General features: G+C 38.5%; 1 protein-coding gene across 2 annotated transcripts in view; it reads left to right on the plus strand.

Annotated features, from left to right (window-relative positions):
• Positions 1-616: 616 nt before the first annotated feature.
• Positions 617-20,072, plus strand: part of Nek7 (NIMA related kinase 7) — a 143,131-nt gene continuing 123,675 nt past the window's right edge. The window contains exon 1 of one of the 2 annotated variants that reach the window (XM_087193863.1): positions 617-904. The gene's annotated coding sequence lies outside the window, so the exon portion shown is untranslated. Of the gene's footprint in view, positions 905-4,989; positions 5,099-20,072 lie in introns of those variants that run through there. The other variant, XM_087193864.1, reaches the window with a different exon arrangement.

The raw sequence follows: 20,072 nt of genomic DNA on the forward strand, positions 1-20,072 counted from the left end.
GAGATCAGAATCGGGGTATGGCTTGACTCCATACTGTCTCCTAGCAATCTCCTCCAGAAGTTTATTTCCAGTTATTAAAGCAGTGAAGCCGCTGGACTAAAGCATGTTTTAAAATTCAAGTGATAGGATCCAGGGGAACAGGGGTACGTGTGTGTATGGCATACACAAATATTTATGTACACACATATGTATTAAATATGACATCATTATATAAATACTTATGTATTTCAAAGACCCTGGGTAACGGACACCAAGTAGATTGCCTTTTGGAAATGTCCCAGAAGCCTCTTTGTTGGCTTAGCCTCATTGCCTCACTTCTCTGCACTAACCTTAAGCGAAGAGGTGGTTTAAGCCACTGGGCAAAAGAGGATGGGATCAAAACTCCGTGGTCAGGAGGAAAGGGGACGTCATCAGGTCAGCTCACCGCTTCCAAGTGGGGGCATAAAGACGCCAATGAAGGAAACCTAAATTCTTACAAAGCAGCCTAGCCCCGGGTGGTGGAAGCCGGTCTGGCTCGGAGGAGGGGCAGCCCCGCCTCCGGCCAGTGCAGGGAGCGCCGCGCGGGGAGGGCCGCGCCGGGGCGGGGCCTGCGCTCGCCCCGCCCCCCTCCTCGGGGATGCCGGGATGTTTACACTTCTGACAGCAGCGGCGGCAGGAGGAGTGGGAGCCGCGGGAGGATGGGCCGCTGCTAGGTTCGCTCTGGGGCCGCGCCTCGCCGTGCGCAGGGTGGCTGCCCGCGCCTGCAGCGTCCACCGGGGCGGCGCGGCTGGAGGTGGCCGACCTGCTCAGGGCTGCGCACTTTCAGCCCGGGCCCTGAGGGCCTTTAGGCAGCGGCACCGGGCCGAGGCGCCCGCCGGCCCCAAGCCCCTCGAGGGCGGGAGAGCGGAACACTCCCAACTTCCTGGTGAGTCTCCGTCTGGGGCTCGGGAGCCGGGCTGGGCGAGGAGAGGAGTCTCCCGCCCAGGAAGCAGGGCGGGGCGGGGGGGCTTGGCGTCTGCCTCGGGGCGCGGCCCGGCTTCAGCGGCCGGCTGTGCGGGCGCCTCCGTAACCAGGAAACTTGCGGCCACCGCGGCCGCAACAGGTCTTTGGCTTCGGACCCGAGGAACTTAAGCGAAGGCCCGCCTCCCGGCGGAAGCTCATTGGCGGCGTCGGTTATGTATCCTTCGCTGATTGGTTGAATCTATCTGTCAGGATTCGACAGCAGCCAAATTTAGAAAAGTGAAGCTCACTGGGAGAGATTGGGTGGTGGGAGAATCCTAAGAGAGAATCCCAGGTGGCTTGAGAAGGCCAGGGAGGGTGAGAGACCTGATCGAGAACGAACTTTAAAGAGTTCCGAGATTGGAAAATGTCGGAAGGAGGGCTCTCGAGGCAGTGGGGAGCGTGGGTGGCGATGGTGGCAGTGGAAAAGAGATACTCTGAAGCATTGAGGGCAAAACCAGAGGGAGAAAGGGGAGCCCAGCGGCAAAAGGAGCAAAGTGAGAAGACCACATGGTCCCACAGTACTGTCAGGAAGTGAATTCAGCCCAGAGGATGTTGTGGGAAATTGAAAGAGTTCTTTTTTTGCCTCTTCTTTATACTGAAGGCCCTGGGAGATAATGTGGCAACAGGTGAGTCGTGTACTCACCTAGATGTATTCCTTGGTAGGGTTACTAAAAATATACTTATTTTACACTAGGATATATGCTTCTGCTTTTCAGTAATTCTGGTCACTGAATTGAAAATCAGAAATATATTACAGAAGTGAGGTTACGGATTTTACGAATGCAACTGAAAAGAACCATCAGATACTCATTGTTTGTAGAGCATTATGTCCCCTTCTAATACGTAATTAGAACCACTATGGCTAATTCGTCCATCTCCGTTGAATTTGCAGCTTCAAGGACTAGCACTTTACTTACAGACGATAGCACTGTGTCTTGTTAAGTTGCATTACAGAAAAAAGTTCAGCGTGTATGTGTTATACGTGTATTTTGTTAAGGCCATGAGCTGCTTCTGGTGTGATCAGAGAAGGCCACAGTGCTGCTTCCTGCACTCAGAGCTTATGGAATGTTTGCACAGCCGGCCACACTGAAAGCGGTGAACAGTTGAACAAGACGTACAATTAACCCTCTAGTGCTTTGTGGCATTTCTTGCTAAATGAATGCGGAGATTTCTTGGCTGTAACACTCGGCAAAGGCCAAGGTACTTGGATTGGTTAACACACAACCTAAGCAGTTACTTCATTTCAGTGGATTCCTTCTGCTACCCTCGGGGAGATCAGTTCATAGTTTGTCTCGCCCCTAAAACCGCAGCATCCTGGCCTGGGATGATCCTGGCCTGGGAACTTTGCAGGGGTCGGGGAGCGGCGTTAGAGCTTTTCAGCTTTGCCTCCTGGAGAAGTCAGAGGATTGAACACGAATGGGGTGCACAGGAGGGCGGCTGCCGAAATAAAAGGGCGAAGGAGCCGTTTAAGGAGGCTGATTGTGTTTTCGGGAGGTGGGATGGGGAAGCCCGGGAACGCCGATGAGTTGCCAGCCTGAGATTCCGCTCTCTGGCAGGAGATCCCGCCCTCCAGGCCACTGACGGCCCCCGTAGCCAATCAGCGGCCAGGAAGCCGGGGTTCTCGCTGGGGAGGTTGGGTACTTCCTACCCAGGCCCCTGCCTGGGAGAAGGGAGTGTCAATTCCCCCTCCACAGAGGTCGGCGGGAAGGGGGACACCAGGCTGAGGCATAGTCTTGTGAAATCTGTACGAGGAAAACAAAGAGGGAGGGGGCTCCAGTTTCTTTTGAGCCCTCCCAGGTGTCATTTTTTTAATCTGGCTTCTCCTTGAACTCACCATTTCGACTGGAACTATTGTTGATAAAAAAATGAAACCAGCCAGCAAACTAAATATAATCTCGACCGAAAGGAGTTTTACTCTGAAATAGTCTAAAAATGAAAACCGAGAAAATGTCAGAAGCTAAATCATCAGATATTTTCACAGTCACCTGGCAGGCACACAGTCATTTTATAATCAAAACTACTATTCAGGTTTATTTATTTGGGTACTGCCTCTTGAACCCTCAGTTCTTTTTCTCCCTTACGCGTTTTCCTGGCTGGATAATTTCAACAGTTTGTTTCCAGCCCATTATAACAATAATTACCCCAGTGGTGAGGAAAGCATGTCTGATATGATGGCGACATTCTAGTGGAGGAGGGGAGCATTGAGGCCAGTTATTAACATACCTCATTAGTAAATTAAAAATCAGCATTGTAGTTTTAAGTGACCAGAAGTGCATAGCAGTTACAGTTTGTGTGAGTAAGTGTTTAATCTTCTAGCCTCCGCACCCCAGTCCCAATCGTCTGGTTGTTGCATCTGACAATTTTAAGCTCAGGCTTATTACTAACATTCAAGTATTCTTTTCTTAACTGTCATGCATTTATTGAGCTTTAGCTTTATGTCCATTTTAAATATATGACCTGAGATACTGTTAGAGACTTCTGCAATCTTTCTAGAGCCAGATACTATTTTCTTAGGAATTGTCTGATATTTTAAAGTGTATCTGTATACTATTATTAATGTAGCCACCAATCAGGACATCTGGAGAGAGAATAGTGGTTACTTAAAGCAGTTTAGGAAAATAAATAGCATAATTAGCTGATAAAGTCTAAAACTACTTTCAAATTTTGTTCCTTTGATTTAAAAAAGAATGTGTTTTGGTATTTAAAAAATTTACAATGTAGCTTCAAATGTACAAAGCGCTACTCTCTTCCCACACCTGGTTTCATCCAGATGAAACCCTATCCCTTCAAATATTTGAGTATTGTGTGGGCAGGTATTTCATTACATCATTTGTAAAACATGGTAGCAAATTTAATATAGTACTTGAGATTGTCTTAGAAGTGGCATGTATGATTGTTATTCTGAATTGCTTTAGTAGCAATTATTTTATCTGCTTTCTATAAATATATAGCAAAATGTTTTAATAAGTATTTGTTTATACTTTTGAGGTTTCTGTTTAATTCTTCTCCCCCCTCCAATTTTTTTCATCCACGAGGAATATGGATTAATAACATTTGGTTATATAATTGTAATCAAATACTGTATATGTGTTTGTAGACTCTAATGGTAGTACAGAATTTTTAATCTGATGCCATTCAATTTTCGAGTTGTAAAACTGCTGATTTCTTTTTGAGTAATTAAGTTTGATTACCCCTCTGTGTCATATATTTTCACAAAATATTTTTTCATTGTAAAGAAAATGGGTAGAGACTATATTTCATGGTTTTTCATAAGCAGTTGGAATGAGGACAGATGGTCACAAAGCATTCTTGTATTTTTTTGAGCAGGCTAACTTATTTTTTAACTTTTAGGAAAATCACAGCTCTGTCATACAATTTATGTAATGAGCTTATACAATTAGTTGTTTTGTAGGAAAGCTGTCCAAAGGGTTAAGCAGTGTATAAATGAATAAAACTTTTTAAAGTGGCTAATAAAAATTTATAAATGTATGTTTTCTATTAAGGAAAATAAGCCTTTGTGTAAATTTCTATTAGTTATCTGTTGATAGTTACTAAAGGCTACTTTTTCATTCCAGGCTGCTTTTGTACAGAACAGGAGTTCACCAGCTTTTTCTTAATGGGCAGGTAGTAGATGTTTTTGAGTCGGTGGGCTGTACAAATCTTTGTTCACTGCTGCCTTGGTAGCCATAGACAATTCCTGTGCAAGTAGACACAGTTTTGTTCCATTAAAACTTCATTTATACAGATTGGCAGTTGGCTTGTTCCTGCTTTAGAAGCATCAAAGGTGTGATTCTAGATCTTGATGTTTGGATTGATGTGGATTTTTCTAAAGCAGTGTTTTGTAACCTTTTTTTGGTTTTTTGTCTCCAGACCCTTGTGACAGTTTGTCGCTTTTCCCCACTTCCTGTAGTATAATACCTATCTATGCATTCACAGTTTTTGTGTTTTCTTTCAGAGGTGATAAACACATGAATCTCTCAGGTTTATACACCTTTCATGTTTCTCCAGCACTCTTTGCCCCTGGGAAAACTCAGACCCATCTTGTGATACTGAATAAGTGTGTGCCTGCCTCTGACTTTTGTTGCCTATAGAGGGAATTTCTGGCACGAGCAAGAAGGTAGGCCTATTTTTTTCTTTTTGAGAAAAATAGTCTTTCAAAATAGACTTTTTCCAGTAAAAAATCTTTTTTTTCCAGTAAAAAAACCACAAAAACCCACTACTGAAAGGACCCATGCGTTAGAGGCCTAGAGTCAGTGGCCTTGGGGAAGAGTTACTTGCTCCCTTTGCTCTCAGAGTTGGCTGTAGGCTGATAGAAAGAGCTACTGAGATGCAATGGAATGGAAGGGAGTAGAAAGGGAAACACCTTTGAAATTACGCAGTAGAATGTCTCAGCGCTGTCCAGGAGTCGGTTCTGGCTCTATGGGAATTTTGACCCCTTAATCCTAAAGGAGGCCATGTGAGGACCTGGCTTATTTCAGAGCTTCCTGGGTAGTTGCTTCCAGCTACAAGCAGCCTCTTCTTTTTATCTGACCCCCCTGTACATATCTTACCATTTTCTGTTTCCCATGATGTGTGAATAACTAGGTATAATGCCTTCGGTTTGCTTACTATTTTATGATCTTAGTTAAGTTACTTTAATTTGTTCAGACTCTGGTTTCCTCAACTCAGGTGAGGTTCCTTTGAAAAATAAATGGAAATATCTTTGTGAATGTTCAGTAGTGGTCTAGTAAGTGTTAATTTCATTTCATCTATTTTGCTATTTTTAGGGTCTTTGGTGGTGGGAAACTTCTGTTAGCAGTTTCTTCTGATGACAGGTCCTATTACCTACTCTGCTTTGGCTCAGTCTTGTTTGGACAAGGTGCTTCCCAGTTCTCCCGTTGTTTATACTTTTTCTGCTTGAATTCTTCTTTCCCTTTGCCCTGTGATTCCATATTCATAATTTAATGGGTCCCACATTTGAGTTGGTGTTTGTACAACTATTTTTTTTACAGGATGAGAAAAGGTAGTGATGCCTGTTTTTCAGGTAGATTAAAACAACAGGAGTCTTGGGACCTGTACAGTGTTCTAGGGCAGTGATGATAAACCTTTTAGAGCTTTCAGTGATTCAGTCTTCTGTAGCAGGGTACATAGGTTTGCTACCATTGTTCTAAAATGTGAAAAGAAAAGTAGCAAAAAGATCTTTAAATGCTGATGCAAAAAGGGCAAAATTAAGCATGTTCTTTCTAATACAGTTATAATTCTGGTTCTTTTTTATTGAAATATTTTCTCCATATCCACAAATTTACTTAGGTGAATTATTATAATTTTATCATGTTTGTAATGATAATAAAGCCACATGTCCTCTATTATGTTATAATTGGGAAAACTGAGTAGATCTGGTTATGAAAAATTAGGCCTTCAAAATACAAGAACTCCAGATCTTCCATTATCTTTTTATCTAGTTATTGTTTACCTATAGTAAAATAATATGCTGTGTTTATATACTGTCATAAAGACATCCAGAACTAGACAATGGGTAATTTATTTTAGGCAAGTAGCATGTCCTTAATCCAAAGTTTATTTTCAAGCATGGTTTGTACATCAACAAATACATGTGAGTTGAAAGATATTATACAAAGAGGATTTTTTTTTTGGTACCTGGGATGGAACTCAAGACCTTGTGCTTGTGTAGGCGTGGAACCTCTTAGCTAAATCCCCAGCCCAAGAGAATGTTTTTTGATGGATTAGTTTTATAGAAATTTATTCACATTTTATGGCAACATATAAATTCACTTTCTTGTTTTCTTCACCCTCTGAACATGTTCAGGGCAGTATAATTAATGGCAGGTGTGTTATTTAGTGAAAATTGGCATTTCTTTCCATTTTCAAAATACACCTAAAACAAAGTTTTAACAAGATTTTTACATTTCATAAATATTTTGATTGTTGAATGGCGTATCGTTTTCAACTTCACTTTTTTGTTTTGCTTTTTACTTTTTATTTATTTATTTTTTGGTACTGGGATCAAACTCAGGACCTTGCACTTGTGAGGCAGGTGTGGCGCCGCTGCGCTAAATCCCCGGCCCACTTTTTTGTTTTATGACTTTGAGGGTTTAAAATATCAGATGGTAATAACAATTATCTTTTGTTACATAGCTTTCTCACTCCTCTATTTGCTCTTTATTTGTGCAGTATTTTTTTTTTTAGTAGCAAGGAATTTATCACATAGTATTTAATAAAATTGCTGGCTGTGAAGGTCAAGCTTTCAGCAAAGTGTCTTGATACCAGACCAGCAGGGAAGTTGGTACTGCTGCTTTGAGCACCAGACTGCCAATCTAAAATGATAAAGCCCCTGGCCAGATCAAAACACAGTTAAGACAGAGAAGTTCTAGGGGCCCCAGAACTATACTATATTGTTGTGGACCAGGAAATGGATGCTATGGGCCCTGGGTCTTAACACCTGTTTTAGTTTCCTAGGCCTGCTGTAAAATATTGCCACAAAATGAGTGGTTTAAAACAACAGTTTATACTTTCATCGTTCTGAAGGCCAGCAATCAGAAATCAAGGTGTTTGGCAGTGCTGTGCTCTCTGAAAAGGCTATGGAGACTGTACCATGCCCTTCTGCTACCTTCTGGTGTTGCTGTTTGTTGCTCCTTGCCTTTTCTTGGCGTATAGACTTAGTCACTCTGATCTCTGCTTGTGGCACATGGCATTCTTCCTATGTGTCACTGTCTCTTCTCGTTTTCTTAGAAGGACACCCTAATGACTTCATCTTTACTCTCATCATTCTTACCTTTAAAATTTTACAAGCAGCATTTATACTTTTTTATTCAGGATCTTTACAAAAGGTTTTTAAATTTCTGGTGTTTTTAAAATCTGAACAGGTGATTTTAAAGTTGTGGAGGGGTTTTAGCTAAGAAATAAAGTCATTGTAGTTATCTTTTGTACATTAATAATAGTATTCTATTGCTACTTTAAGATAGATGTTCAAAAGTCAGTTCTTCCATTTACTATTATCATCTTGTAGTTTTCCTTAGGAGAGAAATAAATACTTTCAGAATTGGAAGGAAATTTAAAAATTGTCTAGGCTACTCTTTTCATTTAATGTAAGAATAAACTGAAACCCAAGGACTATGGGCTTATCAATATATATTTCACTGGCTTCTGTGTTTCCCTAGTTTTCTATCAGAGTTCTCGTTGGTGGTTCCTTGTTTTGTAACAATCATAATACCTATGTATAAATTTCATGTTTTTGATAATAGCCACAGTGTGTTTTTCACTTCTCCTGAATTAGCAGAAACTTGTTTTGTTTATGGTACATTCTCGGTAAAGGTTTGCTGATAGAGTGATGGCGTTGTACTTTTGATTGCCCCTGTGTGGGCCTTGAGCATCTTACTAAGTCAGCAAGTATTTGAGTGCCTATTTGTGCGTTTGTGAAGTATTTGTTGCCTCAGAAATGCTTGTTTTAGCTTCCCATTGAAATAGGATCAAAAATGGAAAAGAAGTCACCAATATGGCAGTGGTCTAGGAAGGAACCCTTACTTAGAGGCAGTAGCTATGACAGTGAAGGCCAGAAAGTTCGTGTTTAGTTACAGGGTTGTCTGGGAAATATTACATAAAAGCATGTTTCATTATTTCAGGTAACTTGAATCACAAGAATCAGCCATCATTGTTATTTGTTAATCATTTTAGTGTAAAAAATGACATGCTTGCATTGTATTTTGTGTGATTGATATTTTCATGAACCCACTATTTTCTTGTTCTAATTTCTTTCTTTCTGTCACTCAGAGACTGTGGGTGCTCCACTTTCCTTTATCTTGGTGGCATGCTTATCTCTTAAAAGTTGGTTCTAGTAAATTCCATAAGTTCAATATTCTGTGACAATTCTGCCTTGCAAAATAGAATGATTAGGAAGGAATCAAATCAATTTTAGGGATTTATTTCATGATTCCTTGAAGAAGTTGTATCAATTTGTATGTTGAAAATAATTTTAACAAAATTTGTGTAGTTGTTCAAAAATTCTCCTCAAGCTATGATCCTCAGAGTGCCCTCATCAGAGATTCTGATTTGATAATCATGAACGTTGGCATTTTAAACAAATGCTGCTGATAACTTTTATGCGCAGAATTGGAAAGATTGCTCTGTTATGGAAACTGGTATTGCAGAAAAGCAGTGCAGATGATTCTAAGGCAGATGTTGCTCAGGCCACACGAAAAATACTTTTTTTTCTGCTTTGCTTTGTGTTGTAGTACGAGTATTTTTCTACTGTTGACATCTTTTCTGGTGGGGGTGTGCTTTTGGAGTAACAGTCAGGCTGTTCGAGCATATATAAACATCCCAGCTTAAAATATGGATAAGTGTTGTGAAATCACTTGTAAATCAATTATAATTACTGGGTAAAGAAGTATACTTTATAAATAACAGTTGAGCAATAACAGGAGAGAACATTCCACCTGATGATAGGAGGTGAAGGAAAATACTATGTCTAAGTGTTAGTTTTAGTTGAATCCTAACCAGCTGCCCCCTTGTTAGTATACTGCTTATGCTGTGTGCTGTTCTCACCATTTTTGGCATTTTTACAGAATTTCTCTCAGCTTGGTGTGAAAGCTTACCACTTCCCATACTCCTAACATGCTTTGCTCTTCAGACAAGGGCAAAAGCCCTCTGCCTTGCCGTATACAGTTTTTGCCTCCAGTTACCAATGCTTGAGACCTTACCTGTAATTCTCTACTTGTTCCATGACACTTGTAGTTTTGTATCTTGTTCCATGGCTTAGTTGAGCCAAGCTTTTCTGCCTTGAATATCTGGCCATACTGGAAAGTATTAAAAAACATTATGATGAGTAACATGTTCCTTTTTCCATGACTGTCTTATTTCCATTTGTCATTTGATAAGTCACAGGTACTTGAATCCCTTGTGACCTCTCCTTGTCATTAGATACAGGCCTCTGCATGCAAATGATACTCTTTATTCAAAAAAGCCAATTTGGTAATGTTAAAATTGTTTTCTATTAGTGATTTTTAAAAGAATTTAGAGACTTTTAAGTACAAGCCATTTTTATTTAGGACCATTTTCTCCATATACATTTTGAGAATGTTCAAAAGATAAACAATTGACTGCATAGTATTTGCTGCTAACTCAGTTTCAAATCGAAGTGAGGGTTTCTGAACTTGGAAGTCATGTTTGGCTGAAAGCAGAGACACATCAACTTTTAAAAATTAGAAAGCACTTTGAATCACTGGGGCCAGATATTTGAGTTATTCTTAGATGAGTCTAGAAGACTCATGATAGTCCATAACAAAGCAAATCTAGCTTTATGCTTTTAAAAATATTTGTCTTTATTAATTATAGAATATGAGAATAAATGAATGACCTGACGGTGTATCATATTGCCTGGCTCACTTATCTTTTAATGGTTCCATAGTGGTGCCTCTGCTTTCAGCCTGATCTTGATCTATCTATCTAGATTTATTTGTATTTTCTCCTACATTTTAGTCCCATGTAGCAAGTTAAGTTTTCTTAAAATAAATTTTGTATTGTTTTTGAGTGTTCTGCTCTATTTTTATGATCTTTTTCTTTCTGGTTTTAATGTTTTTACACTTTAGCTCTTCCATCTCAATTTATTTAAAAAAAACTCCATCCTTTAAAGTCCTGCTCAAATAATATACAAAACATAAACTTTATTTCTACTACTTCTTTAGGTGTTTAGTACTTTTTTTTTTTTTTTTTTTTGGTACCGGGGATAGAACTCAGGTCCTTGCGCTTTGCGCAGCATGCGGCAAAACCACTGAGCTAAATCCCCGGCCCCTGTTTAGTACTTTTTGTTTCTCACTGTAGATGTACTCTAACATCTTTCCTAGAATATAAACTTTTGGAAGGTGTGAATCATGTCCTGTACATATTTGTTTCCTCTATGGCTTGGTACCATATTGTTGGAATGTTTGTTTCTCAGAGACTGTATGAAACTGGAAATCTGGGCAGGTTCTAGCAGTGAGAGAATGTCCAGAACAATTGAGCACCTGGCATCAGGGAAGTCTAGAACAGTTGCCAAGGGCAACACCTTGCAAGGCCCATAGAACACCTCTGGGGCATGACGAGGTCTTACTAAGTGAACAGGTTAAAGATCTGATTTGTGAATGGTCACTGCTAGGACATTGAGGCATCTAGCCTGAGAAGGCTGAATTTTGTATATGAATTTTGAATTTTAAGTTCAGAAAGCTTTCCAATTGGGTGAGATTGGAAGTAGGACAATGAAAACCAGATATGTGTCAGACATGAATTTGTTGCAAATGGTAGGGGCTGTAGAGTCAAGATAGAGATTCATTTGGGGATTAGGTGTGAGTTAGAGGCATAGACAACAAGGAATAAAATAAGAGATGAGTTCTGGAATTAATACATGAAGTTAAGACAAAACCAGAAGTCAGATTAAATAAACTTGAAGCTGATTTACTGGATTGTTCACTAGGTATTCTTTAATTTCCTTTCCTTAGAGGCCAGTTTACTCTTAGTCCAAGTTAAGTGGTCTTACTTTCTGTACATTTGTAGGAACTTTTCTGTCCATGAAAGTTACTCACTATTTGCCAGATTAATCCCATTTTGATGTCCTAACAGTCAGTCCCCTTATGAAGAAAATGTACTGAGTTAAATAAGAAAATGGATTACTATTTGAAATTATTTTCCTTATAATAATTACTATTTGTGAATTGATAGAAAACTTTTGCTTTATGGACAACAGATACTGAGATAGTGAAAGGTTGTTCCATTTCAAAATAGATTTTTCTAGCAAGATGTGGTGGTAATTCCAGCTACTTGAGAGGCTGAGGCAGGAGGATCTTGAATTCCAGGCCAACCTGGGCAATTTAGCAAGACCTTGTGTCAAAAACAAAACAAAACAAAAACATCAAACCAAACCAAACAAGGTTGAAGATATAGCTTAGGGGTTGAGTGTTTGTCTAATACTGTAGTACAACAGTTCCACCTCGGTTCGTGAACACTTTTGATTGCAAACAGTTTGGTTCACAAACAGAAGTGTTTGGCAAAATTTTGTTTTTGTTTGCAAACTCTGCATCGGGTGACAAACATGACCACAGCCACCTTTCTTGCACAATCATGAACTTGGACATCTTTTCCAGAATTGTGGAATGATTTAAGTTCATGAACCGAGGCAACAAGTGTGAGACCCTGGTTTCAATTCTTAGTATAGCAACAAAACAGAACACATTTTTTTCTTATAATCTTTTCTTAGTTTTTATTACTGGAAATCTCAAAGACTAATCGCAGTGTTAAAAAATTAGTTTTAAAATCTTAGGGGTGCAGCTCAGTGGTAGAGCTTTGCCAAGCATGCATGAGGCTCTATGTTCAATTCCCACCACAGGAAAAAAAGTTACTTTTAAAAACATTTAAACTGGGCATGGTGGCACATGCCTGTAGCCCCAGCAAGAGGCTAAGGTAGAAAGATTGCAAGTTTGAGCTCAGCCTGGGCAATTTGGCAATTTAGTGAGATCTTGTCTCAATAAAATGAAATAAAAATTTTAAAAAGGGATGAGATGTACCTTAATGTAAAGGCCCTGGGTTCAATCTCTAGTATAAACACACACAAATTAAAAATGCTTACAAAGGGCCTATGTGAGTGGCCAAAAGATACAATGTACTTTCCTGAATAAAGAAACACATAGGAAATTAAACTGGAGAGATCTTCAGAGATTATATTCAGAGAAATCTTCAGAGCCTTTGAATACTGAGGTAGGAAGATGAACATCTTCTGTGATGTGATTATGAAATTATGTGCTTTTATGTTTTCAAGTTTGTTTTTTGGGTTTTTTTTTTGGTACTGGGGCTCGAACTTGGGACCGTGCGCTTTCAAGGCAGGTGGTGGAACCACTGAGCTAAATCCCTGGCTCCGTGTTTTCAAGTTGTATTGTAAAAGCAATAAAAACTATAGGGGTTTATTATCTATTTGGTTCATAGTTAATGGCAGATTAGGTACTAGCATTGAAATAGAATCAAAAGATTATTGTAAAGGGATCACAGATGTGGATTGTTAAAAATATTAAGTTGGTTTATAAGATTTATAAAGGAATTAAAACTAAGACTTGGAAGTTCCCACTATAGCGTACTTAAAAATTACCAAGAAAAAGAGTTAAAAGTAATTTTGTTTTGTTTTTTTGTTTGTTTGTTTTTGTTTTGGTACCAGGGATTGAACTCAGGACCTTGCGCCTGCAAAGCAGGCACAGTGCCACTGAGGTAAATCCCCCGCCCTAAAAATAATTTTTTTAATCAACAATTTTTCTCTTCCATCTTTTAAATTTAAGATTAAATTAAATTTATTTATACCTTCAAAAAGTATTTTTTAGAAATGCCCAACACTTTCTACCTGCTTCTGGCTAATCATTTTCTTTTTTTTTAGAGTCCTTCAAATATTGTCTCAGAAGAATTTTAAACTCCTTAGTCTTTGAAAAATACTTTATGATTCGAGTCTTGGCTCTTGCGGCTTTGGCATCTCCTGCTTTTGATTTAATGGCTCTACTTGTGGTTCCCTACTTGTTCTATACTTCAGTCCGGATTTTTCTCCCTGTTCTTTTTTTTTTTGCCTAGTTAGCTCTTGGCGATCCTTTGTCTTACCTTGGGGTATCTTTTCTGCGTGGCCTTGCCTGACCCTGACTCCCTACTTGGACTCTGGAGTCTTACTATGAACTCTGGTAGTAGCAGCACCCATGATAGTGTCTGTCAGAGTCATTGCTTCCTTTGATGTAAATCTGTTTCTGTGTGTTTCCTCTGTGAATAACTTGAAGGTTTGGAATTGCCTTTGTCCTTTTTTGTATTTTTAGCAGCTCTGTGGTAGACATAACTATCAATCCTCCTCAAAAATTGGCATAATGAATGAATTGGAGAAGGTAAGAGATAAGGGGTCTTAAGATAGCCTTTAGTGCTTTGGCTGAGGGCAGTGGTGATCTGAGTAAGTGACAGTATTATTTATCTTTATTTACAGCACTCCTTCCTCCTTCCCTTTCCCTGCATCCCCCACTGTATTCAAGTACTTGTGGCTTTTTATCAAAATGGGATGAAACAAAGAAGAGACTTAACTTCTTTGCAGTTTCTGAAGACACTTTATTTAGGCCAGGACAGTTAGGATCTCATTGAGAGCAGGGATGGCTTACACCAGGAATAAAGAGGTATAATCTCCCTTTTTATTGGAATAATTTATAACTTCTGCAACTTTGATTCCTTGTACTCTTTCATAGGCAGTAGGAACATGATTATGGTTTTTGTCCCGGTATGGTTTCAGGAATTGTACATCTTTATACAAAATGTGATGGCACCTGGTCTTCACATGCCATCATGCTAAGACAATAATGTAGGTCTTTTCATGTATACAGAAGTTCTCCAAAATGATTCCCAAGTTGTAAAAATTTCTACTTGCTTAGAGAAAGTGAGGGTTGAAATATTCTTAAGCTGTAATGAAGTGCGGATTTTTTCCTTACAGATAAAGGCAGTATAGTCCTTAATGCTGAAGAACAAAGGAGAAGACATATTAACCAGCTTAGAATTCAGAATCCTCCTGTTTTAAGCAGAGAGAATAGGGTGCTTCTCAATTTTGACTAAATCTACATTTATCAAAAGTAACCAAGTTAATAAATACATTTCCTTGTGTGAGGGAAAGAGGCTGCATCTCATGCTGAGTGTGGGATGCTTGTGGGACATCCAGGTGACACTGATAGGCTCGTGTGGCCTGGAGTTGAGCTGGTCAGTAGCATGGAGAGGGTGGCAGTTCACATGCAGAAGCCTGTGGGTCTGTCCAGAACAGATGTGTTTTAGGCCCTGTGAATCTTGCTGACTTAAAAAGTTTGATGGGAAGACAAATAGTGAATACTGGGGGAAACTACAAATTAACTTGCTTCCTGACTTAAGAATATGATTTAAGGTTTTTTTCTTATGGACTCCCAGATAATTACATTTCCATCTTTAATCTATTTTTAAAGCCTCTTCCTTAGTATGTGGCATCTTTCTAACACTTTATTATTTTATAGTTAGAATAATGGGTATTCATAAGTTTAGAAATTTCCTAAAACCAGTTTAACTGGAAATAAATTACATAATTCCACTGTGAATATTTGCTAAGATTTTCAGTGTTTTGGTTTGAGTCCTTTATATTTAAAATCTCTTATATAGCATCCCACATAGCTTTCTCAGCATAACATTGTTTGTTATTTCTGTTAATTTAAGACAGTAATCCTTATTCTTTGGATCATATCTTCATAAAATTAAGTTTCATAGAGTAAGTGTGCCAGAGAAAGCACTTTTATTTCTATTATATGCTTATGTATGTTAAAAGACAAATACGCTGGGCATGGTGGTACACACCTGTAATCTGAGTACTGTGGGGGACCGAGGTAGGAAGATTTCAAAGTCAAGCCCACCCTAGGTTTAGTAACTTGGCAAGACTTGACTTGAAAATATAAAATAAAAAAGGGTTGGGGAATGCAGTTCAGTGTACATGCTCTGGGTTCAGTCCCAGTGCTGCAAAAGAAAAAAGAAAGAAAGAAAAGAAAGACAGCCATGCTACAGTTTGGCATGATTTTCTAGTCTGTGCTCAAAATAGCAAGAAAGATACTGCAAGGTGGTGCAGGTGAGGATTAAAATAATTTGACAGAATTTGCTGAGAGAGTTTATTTAGCCGCTTCTCATAATATATTCAAAGAATAGTTCAGTTCTGAGATATAAAGAATATAAAAGTAATTAAATTTAGTTTTCCAGAAGGTAAATTTAAAGCGTAATCAAAATTTACCTTCTAATACTAAGAATTTGCATACCTGTGAGTCAGTGGTTCTTATATACTTGCTGTTTTCTTTCCTTACTAATTTTCTTTTTTCTTAATTTGTATTGGAAGTCTGTTTTTGGTAAAAATATTTACAGACAAACTCCAAGGTACAATTATTATTATTTTTTTTTAACACTTGCACTATGGGACTGTAATTCATATGTCTTGTTGCTGAGCAGCTCTGTACCACCAGTGCTGCATGCATGACTGTCCCGTCAGGTGGCAAGGGTCAGTCCAAAACTGTGCTACAAGCCGCCTGACGGGACAGTCTTGCATGTACCACTGGTGGTTCAGGCCAGTGGGAACTTGTTAAATATGTGGTGGGATAAGCAGGGAAGGCAGGAGATTTGGAAAGAGTAAAGTAATAAACTATGCTTATTGTGTTAAATGTTGACTATGCTCCACTAACTTAATTATTCATTAAATATGTATACTGTTATTATAACTAACTCAAGTCCTAAGAATACAGTGATGGTCTTGGTGGAGGTTAACTGAAAGTTCACTGGAAAGGATATCAGAAGACCTAGAGCAGTGGTGGGGAACCTATGGCATGTACAGCACAGTGGGCTGTTTGTTATCATTGAAAGCTCTAAAAGGTTCACCATCACTGACCTAGAGTATTTGCTTTATTGCTGAGCTAAACGCCTATTTCCTTGTCTAGTTTATAGGAGCATCAGAAGAAATAAGTGATAGGAAAGATTTTTACAACTACTTTATGCTTTGTTGTAAACTGTGGTATGTAAAGGAGAGGATTTTGAAAGTTCCAGGAATACTCAGTGCATTCAGCACTGTTTGTCATAAATAGGTATTTTTATTTTGTTTTTCCCATACTCAGGATTGAACCTAGGTGCTCAAGCATGTTAGGCAAGTGCTCTGCCATTGACTTTCATCCCCAGCCTCAGGAGTTTCTGTAATAGAGTAGGTGTATGAGATATCTTTGTCAGATGAATAAATACGGGCAGCTAAGAAGCCTTTTTATAAGGATAAAATATAAAAACATTAATTCAGAAAATTTTATTAAATATCCTTTTTGTTTAAATAAGTGATTTTTTTTTGGTTTTTTTTTTTTTGGTAATTTTTCTGGTAGTAATTACTTGTTTCAGACCAAAGGCTATTAAAACAAATTGCCTTATGATAAAAAATTCATGCTAAAGAAATTATTTCCATGTACTAGCTTACATTCCATAAGACCCTATCAACTTTGTTATGATAGAATTCACTACTCTGAATTATTTAGTTGCAGCAAATTCAGTAGACTCTTTTTTAGAATCATTTGGAAGATGGGTCCATTTTTCTTAACTCTTTATGTAATGTCAGTCTGGTTGCCATGTTTATAGTTTATAGTATTACAGCAAAATGATTACTTTAGTGAGCATTTGCATATGTCAGCTTTAGTTATTGCTGTGTCAGTAACTGACATTGCAGAAGCATAACTGAAATTTTTCACAGCATCCTGTGCCTGCAGTTAACCTAAACAAATAGAAAGTCTATCAAAAGCTTTTTGACAAACTTCTTTAAAAGGACCAAACAGGTATCAGTTGTCTTTCACATTCTCATAAAAAAATTCTTCTGTAAAGGTAAATAGAAGAAATAATACTATTTTGGATGTCTGTGCTGCTTAACACTTTTGAGAAGCATTGACACTTTATTCTTACAGGCTTTTACATAGAAAGTGTACTGTATTTGTGGCTTCTGAGATCAGGATTGCAGTCTTGGCTCTGGCATTGCATTTGTGTACTCTATTATGGATTTTCTTTACACATTCCTGCTAGCTTGAACCACTGGTGGTACATGCAAGACTGTCCCATGCTTTGTGAAGGGACAGTCATGCAAGTATCACCGGTGGTTCAGAGTCACCCGGCAGTCAAACATATGAACATGTTAAAGAGGAAGGAACTGAGAAATAGAGCAGTTCACTCCTCTTTATCACTCAAAATGGGGAGCTCATGTGAATTGGAAGTAAGTCTTTTGTTAGATGTGTAGTCCTTATAATGGCTTGTAGTTCTTCTATATTTGGTTATTAAAATATGTACGTAATTGTGTACTGATGGTATAAAAATAAGGAATGAACATATTCAGCCAGTAAATAGTCATTGCTACAAATGTTTAGGTTATGGGTAAGTCCACAGATGGACAGATAATTGATTCATTAAAATACATAAGACAAATATTTAAAGAGTATTTTACAAAGGGGTACCTGAGTAGAAAGCAGGGTTGGCCAAGATGACTAGCTGGGGAGGCTGTTTTAGTATGATGGTACAATGTGTGTCAGGGGCACATAGGTGCATAATACCTTGGTGTTTGGAGGAAGTGTAAATGGTTCATCAAGGCCAGAAGAGTACAGTATTTATATATGGGAAAGTGCCAGCAAGTAAGGATTGAGGCTAAGGAAACTGCTTCATTCATTAAAGGGTTTTAAGTACAAGTATGGCATACTTACTAGATTTTTGTTTTAGATATATCATATACATTATATATATATGATGAGTTTATAGAGTAGGAATTATATTACTAATACTCTGAAGAGTAAAGAGGCAGGTTATAGTATTGGCAAGAATCCTGAGGGTCTAGATAAGCAGAGAGATGTTTGAGAGTGAGAATTACTAGGAGTTGAGGATTTATATGAAGATAAGGGAGTTAAGGGTCTGGTAGGTACCTAGGGAATTCTATGGGATAACTAAGTGGCAGTGCCATTCACTAAGAAAGGAGTATGTAGTAGAGTGGATTTAGAGCAATGATGGAGAACCTTTTGGATACGAATGCCCAAACTGTAACCACAAACCCATTTATTCATCGCAAAGTGTTAACACTGCAATTAGTTTAGAAAAAACAATTCATACATTAACATCTTTTGTTTTAAAAGAAAAACAAATAACATGCATGCCATAGGTTTGCCACCACTTGTTTAAAGTTTATACAGTTGAATGTATTGGTTGCTTTCTCATTGCTGTGACAGAATGTCCAACACCTACAATTTAAAAGAGAAGTTGATTTTGGCTTATAGTTTCAGAGGTTTCAGTCCATAGTTGGCTGGCTCCAAGGCAGAAACATCATGGCAGAAGTGTATGGTGGAGCAAAACTGCTCACTTTGGCTGAGAAGCAGAGTACAGGGGAAGAACCTAGAGAGGAAGGGGCCAGGGACCAGATATAGTCTCAAGGTTCTGCCCTCATGACCCTCCGCCAACTATACTTTACTCCCTCAGAGCACATTCAGCTATCAACTCATCACTGAGTCTAGTGGTCTTACAATCCAGTCACCTCTCCAGGAGTCTCTTAATCCAGTTGATAGTCACGATTAATCAGCATACTGAATTTGCGATGTCAGAAAGATACAGTAGAGTTGAAAATGAGATTCTGGAGCTACAGGCTTATAAGTCATCAGTATGTAGGAGGCAGGATATGTGCCAACTGCAAATACATGATTTATTGATTTAAATAAAAAAGGGACTAAAGGATATCAGCAAGAGAATCAGCAGTCTTGCTTATTGATCATAAAGCAAGAGATGCATTTTGTGTAGAGATCATAAAAAAGGAGATGAAAGAATTCCTCATGCTCATTGTAGTGTTTCACCCTTCCTAGCTTTTTATTTCAAGCAAATATAGATTAAATAGGGTGCAAACCACTAGTTAATGAAACTAGAATCTTCATCCAAGAAATTGAAAGGGATCAGAGTATTCTCTTCATTATCACAAAATGCCAGAAATGGCACATTTATTTCAGAGGTCTGAAGAGAACAAAGCAAAAGATTTGTGGATAAAATGTCATATATATCTAAATTAGTATTCATACATGATGTCAGGAAAGAATGATAGCTTTAGATTTTCAAGGGTTAGAGGAAATATATTGCACATGAGCCTTTAAAATTTACTTGAAGATATACTGTTGGAGAAAAGTTAAAATTTGGAGTTTAGGAAAGGGACATCTTGCACAGTAAAGTGGTATAATAAATACTATTTAAAAAAGGAATTATCCTTTTTATAGAACAAAATGAATAAAGAAGACACCAAGAGAAGAGAAATGTTTGTGTAGGAAAATTAAGGGATTTGCGACCTGAGGCTGGCCCAGAACTCCCCAATATGTACTTGGATTTGGTATTAAACACAGCTTTTGTGTGGTCTTGAGGACTGCCTTGCTAGGCCATGAAATCCTACCCTGGAGCTGTGGTTTCGTGGAGTTTGTGAAACCTTCTTTCTACATAGATTTCTGCAATTTTTCTATGGCCAAAAAGAAATGGGTTACATGGGATTCTGTGTGTGTGCGTGCACACGAGCATGTGTGCACTTATGTGTATTA

Source organism: Heterocephalus glaber, unplaced genomic scaffold (assembly GCF_053883595.1).
Source record: "Heterocephalus glaber isolate CG9 unplaced genomic scaffold, H.glaber_assembly_v1.0 deba00001600, whole genome shotgun sequence".
Classification (NCBI taxonomy): domain Eukaryota; kingdom Metazoa; phylum Chordata; class Mammalia; order Rodentia; family Bathyergidae; genus Heterocephalus; species Heterocephalus glaber.